We start from the raw sequence: 6482 nt of genomic DNA, 5'->3' as shown, positions 1-6482 counted from the left end.
AACCTGCACGACACCGCTGATGAAAACAAACGCTTCTACCCGGGGAGGAAGAGGAGGAGGCGGGGACTCATGTGACGGACACTAACTTTAACCAATGGATGTTTAGAAGTGATGAGGTAACCAACAGGATTCAGGTAATTATTTTGTTTTGAGATCTATGCAGACATTTTTAAAAGTAAACTCAAAACCTACCTGTTCAACCTGGCTTTTGATTGATTACATTTACAGTCTTTTTTAATTCTATTTTATTGTATTTGTTTAGATGTTTTACATTTTGTCTACTTTATTTTACGCTATTTTATTATCATTCTATAACATTTATTGTGTCTGTTTCTCTTTTTTAACCTAATTTTAGTCTAGCTTTTACTAAACTTGATCTCTTTTATTTTATTTTACTTTTCTTTTTCATCTATTTTCAACCTAGTTTTACTCTAACTTGTAATTTTCTCTTATTTTATTTCAATTTACTAAACTTTTTTATCGTCCTTATTGTCTCTTACATGCTTTGATATCTCTTGATTTTTGCCTTCTAATTTGTCATTTTTATTCCTCTTCTTTATATTGTCACTTGTTCTGTCTTATCATTAGCTTTTCAATCAACTGTAAAGTACTTTGACCTACACTAGCCTGTTTGAAAGGTGCTAAAGATAGATAGATAGATAGATAGAGAGATAGATAGATAGATAGATAGATAGATAGATTATTCATTTAACATTGTTATTAAAAAAAAAATTACTTTACCAAACACCAAGTACTATGTACCATGTAATACCATGGTTATTGTCAACATATTGTTCAGTAAAGCACAAACAAAACAGAAAGGGTACATATTTTTTATTGCAATCATGTAGAGGAAAGAGTATTTGTACTTAATTCATTACATGATTATTTCAGATCACATGAAATATTTAGTTTACAGTGATGGAGTTATTCTCCTGAGGTTTCACTACTTCACACAGTGGGTGAAATATTTTCACTACAACAGACCTGTGACAGAGAGCAGAGAAATACTGAAGTCATTTGTCCTACATGTTGCTCTAAAAAGCCCTGCACACATACACATACTGTATGTAAATGATGCCACCATAAGAGGAAGGTGTAACAGGAAGGAGATGTCAATCAGGCATGATCTGTACATGCCCGCACAGTCCTGTCAAGAGGTGTAATCAGGAAAAATGTGTGCCACAGATGAGTTGAGCCTATCTTAAACAAGTTTGCCTGGTATATCTATAAAAATAAAATCTTTAATCTCTTACTATATTATAGTAACTTTACTGCACAATTTGATCATAAGTTCTTTTTTAATTCAAATGTTACAAAATGTTTCCATGTAAACAAAGAAAGGAGCCACTTTAGACAAATTAAAGTGACAAATCAAATCTGGTAACTGTTGCCCAACTTCCATGTTGTGTACATTTCCGATATAATTTCAATCATTATCCTGGCAGGCTCCTGCAGTTACGTACATGCAAAACATGACCTCAGTGTCCTCAACAGCAGCTACTGCCCTGAGTAGAAACTAATCTAAAATCTTTGTAAAACAGGAAATCCACTAAATCATGAAATGCAGACAATTCTTCATATTTCACCATAGACATAAATCATCAATGAAAAACAACAGACAGCATTTTCAAGTGACAGAATATCAAGTAAAAATAGAAGAAGAAAAAAAAGGATACTCTCCTCACTGTCTTGAGGATTACAACCTTGTCTGCACTATACACTGCTGACCAAATGTTGATTCATAAATCAAATATAAGCCCTCATACCTACTTAAAATGGAAGAGAGAGGGCAAGCTTAAAACTGGACTAAACAGAAAACATAACTTTTTCCCTGTGTTTAATTGTGGTGACTTACTTAATTGAAGTAAAGTCAGATAAACCTCACAGCAACAGTCAGGTGGTACAGTCACACAGACTTCATACTCTGCTGAATGCTGAGAGGTGGTGATGTCTGATTCGTAACCTTCCATAGGACCTACTAATGGCCTACCTTGATCACAAATAAGTGTTGCTGGGGTCGTGACAACAAGTGATGGAGGGAAATAGAGCACAGATTGAGTTTGAGGTAATTAGCACAAAAATAGTTTACCCTACAAAACAAGTGCTGGTGTGACAGTTTTCAGTCATGTGGACGACAAAAACCACTTCCATGTCGGGTTAGTGATAATCATCTGAAGTACTCTGCTGGCCCAGAATGTATCCTCCATCTTTCTTCCGCCAATTGTAGATTAATATTGCTCCCACTGCAGCACCCGCTGCCACGCCTATTACTCCTCCTGCAATAATACCTGCATACATGAACATAAATAAATTAGCTAAAATAAAAATTCACAGTGTATTACTTTGTCGAAGTCTGTGTAACATACTGCAAAGTACCTGCAACAATTTCTTTGTTCTCGAAGAAGCTCTTGCTGTTTGCCAGAAAAACATATCCTGAGCTGCTGTCTTTTACATGCCAGTCTGCACTATCAAAGGGCAAGTCTGAATGATCCTGAATACAAAAAAAAACAGTTGCATAACAATTTCCTTCTCTACCATCTAGATTACAGACAAATAGTTTGAATTGTCACAGAAAGTCATGTGTCGTACATTTATAGTATTTTTAGTTCCACCTCCAAATACTAGGACATCTTTGCTGTTGGCCTGATCCTTGACGTTGTTCATTTTACCTGGTGAGATTGCAGAGAAGAGAAAGGTGAAAAATATGAAAAATATAGTGTAGGGTTTCTGAAATAAACAAGAGATCTTTAGTGAAGTGGATCATAACCATTTCGTAATCACTGAACATGGTACCAAGCATTACCTTGGTCTGACCAATCCCCTGAACCAGAGGATTCCAAGTCATATCCTGATCCCTCATTGTCTTCTTTAAGGCCAGGAAACTAATTGAAGGAAAAAAGGAAGGATGAGGATATTTAGAGAACAACATCACAACAAGACTGTTTATCGTCAACACATAAAAACAGACAAGAACAAGAAAAGGAGACTCATCAAGAGGTTCTCCTTAGAAGAGCAATAAAGACATGAATCATGTCTCAGATACAAAGTCCTATTGAGAGTCTCAAAAGCACACTGTGGCTGACAAACCCAGGATGATGCAAGTGATCACATTTTGTTATCACCAATAAAAAAATCACGAGTAAGAATACAGCTCGACATAAATGATCATGGCACTCCACCCATTTGGCATGCTAGTCAAAGTAGAGATGAACACTTTTAATATAAAAGAAAGAACAACATGTGAAAAGAGCTTCTCTCATTTGACATATATGGTGGTTTGAGTGTTTGAGTGTTTGAGCAGAACTGTAGGAGTGTTAGAAAGCTATTCCACAAGATACCATGGCTCTATTAGTTAATGATCCATAATCCATGAATGACTTTGAACTTTGTGATATTTGAAGGCGTAGGCTATCACAAGCTGAACTCAGTGGTGAGGACTAAATGGCCTGAATCCATTGTAACCAGCACGCATTACTTCAAGGTTTTTTACAGCCACATTTTAGTGCTAAACAAGATGAATAATCAATAAAGAATAAAAAAAAAGTTGGATTTGGAATGAAGTACGGCTGATTACTCAGTTGTAAAACAATCTGTGTATCTTGGAAAGACCTGAAGAGTCACTCTGTAGGAACGCTGGCAGAAAATAAAATGTTACTTCCTGGAATAAGAAACATCATTACGTATAGATTGAGATCTGTTTTTCAAGAGAGGCCTGAGGGAAAGAAAATCAAACAACAACCAATTAATAAAAACTGTTACAAAAGTCATTAGCTAATACAACTAATAAAGCCATAAAATCTCTATGGAGGTATGAAAGGCTTTAGTTTGAGGGCAGTCTGCATTTCAATTTAAAAGCTGGCCAACTATATTGCAATTCATATGAAATATCAAAAAGGTCAGTGGATACTGTAATTATTAGATTTAAATGTTTCAAGAGATGTGAGATAGTTTGGAAGCATTGATGGGAGAGATTTATGATTTATTTAAAATTATTATTCCTACTAAGGAAGTCCATCCAGCTGTGTGATACAGAAAACAGTGATGAGTATGAAATGTGTCATTAGTGTTAAAGCGTAATGCACTGTGATAAACAGCTGCTGAGGAAATGATGGGGCAGTTTATGATCCTAATCCTAAATCCTAATAAAACAACCTCATCAGAAGAGCTACATGATGAACTTTATAGAGAGATGTTCCTCTGTTTCTAAGGTCAAGAATGAACTTTGAATCATACCTTTTGAGTCAACATGGAAGAGAAGTAAATTTCAATGTATACAAATCCATGACAATTTTGCATACCCTTTCTGCAGAGAAAGATCATGATTTCAGTGTAAAAGCCCTGGAACAGCTTAGGACCTCATAATGAGATTCAACCATGCTATTAATGTTTACTTCTGGGAACACTGCTAATGCAAGAAATGCTCTGTTTAACTTGTGACTGATCATAATGGACTAATACCAAAATTAGTGATAAATTCCAGATTAAACACTTGCAGCAACAAAGTTTTTGAGCAGTTTCACAGCTGATGACAGCACTTTATGAACATCAGGCCAAACCATATTCTAGTTTCTATTCCTCATGAGAAATGCCTCTGGTTTGTTTGTTTCTCCCAAATGTCGCATATGGCTTTCATGCTACAGTATAAAAACATTAAAACTGGGTGAACAGTGTGTCCATTTACCTGAAATCCCAATGTTTTCTGTGTGTGTGTGTGTGTGTGTGTGTGTGTGCGTGTGTATAGAGGACAGATGGGTGATTTAGATTTCAATTAGTTATTGATGCAGACGAGGAATGGCTGCATCCAATCATAGGGGGAAGCCGTGTTGATGAAGTACCATAGTATATGTAAGTTTCTATATAGTTGATGTATACAGTATTTTGATATAGTATGCTTTCTGGAATTTCAACTGAAAATCCATTTATAGATCAAATTCCAAAATGGGAATGTCTTTTCCTGGTGAATTTAATGTATTGAACACCTGCAAGATCAATCATCATACTAAATCTGTAAAGCTATATTACCACTAGGTAGTCCTTCTGAATGATTTGCAAAATCTCCTAATACAACCAAAACATTTAACAAAAAGATACCTCAGTATAAGATAGAAACTCTGATGAAAGAGCAGGGTGTGTATCATCATATTACTCACCACTAGCAAACAGGCAGGTAGCCTACATACAAGCATGCTGCATGGTTAAGGATTCAACTATGTAATAGTATATAAAGGAGTTAAAATGAGCCTGATGAACTACAGCATTTAATTGATGTTTGCACACTATTGAGTTAGTAATACTAAAACAATAATATAATATATAGATAATAATTTGGAGCAGGGATATTGTGCATTTAAAACATGCATTTATTTTCAATTAAGCAGCATTTGACTGCATTACTTCTAGTTGTGATGGACTAAGCTATATTTTATATTGTGGTATTTACTTCACTGCCAACAGGACTATAATAAAACACATCAGATATTTGTGGTGAATGGCCTATTATAAAATAATTTCAAAAGCTATCAAGTGATTTCAGCAAGAGGTGTAAAATCCATAAAATGGGAAGTGTGAGCTTATCTGCTCAATAACACTTATTAATTGTACTGATGAATATCATATTTTACCTGGGGACATCATCCCATGTGACAACTAATGAATGTTACACGAGAGAAATGAAGAAGCCTACAAAATGATTTAATTTTAGATGACTATCTAAAACTAATTGGTTCACTTCAAGTAAACTCCGATAAACAATAAACACGCTGACATTATCACAAGAGCCACTTTGACCGGTAGTAAAACCCTCGTCTTAATCAGGAAGTGAGAAAGGTGAGCTACGAAAGAAAGAAAAAAACCTCCAAGATTACAGATGACTCACCGACATGTGGACAGGACACATGAAGCCCAACACTACGAACAAAAACGCAGTTAGAAATATCCTCATGTTTCAAATGAGCTGGTGTTCAGTGTATTTTGTCCAGCTTCCTCTTCAAGGTCTCAGCAGGTGTTCTGATTAAATATCAAGCCTCAGATGCGCTATAGAAACCCCGCCCACCTATAAAACCTGGAGAACCTGCCCTCACTGTCAGCTCTGCATTGCTACAGGTGCATCAGTGATCACTAAAGACATACACATACATATTCAACGTATCTCTAAAAAGGTGCTAAACTGAACTGTATGAAAATATATTTAAAAAAAAATATAGGCCTACATACATGACAATATTTGACTATTTTGCCCACTTTCTGTAATAAAACATCTAAACGCCAAATTCTTATCAGATGGGGGCTGTAGTCTAATTCACTTCAAAAATGTTATTAAAATAAAAAAATACAGAAAATGTGCTTCCAAGTATTCAAATTAGTCATTTAGCAGACTGTTAGATTGTTATATTGTAGGCTAGCTGGAAGGAAGGCCAACTACCCTGGCTCTGTGTGCGGATCCAACTGGACCTGATCTCCAGTTAGTTATTCAGGTTGTG

Source organism: Scomber japonicus, chromosome 17, assembly GCF_027409825.1.
Source record: "Scomber japonicus isolate fScoJap1 chromosome 17, fScoJap1.pri, whole genome shotgun sequence".
In the NCBI taxonomy this organism is placed as follows: Eukaryota; Metazoa; Chordata; class Actinopteri; order Scombriformes; family Scombridae; genus Scomber; species Scomber japonicus.
This window is presented reverse-complemented; position numbering follows the sequence as displayed.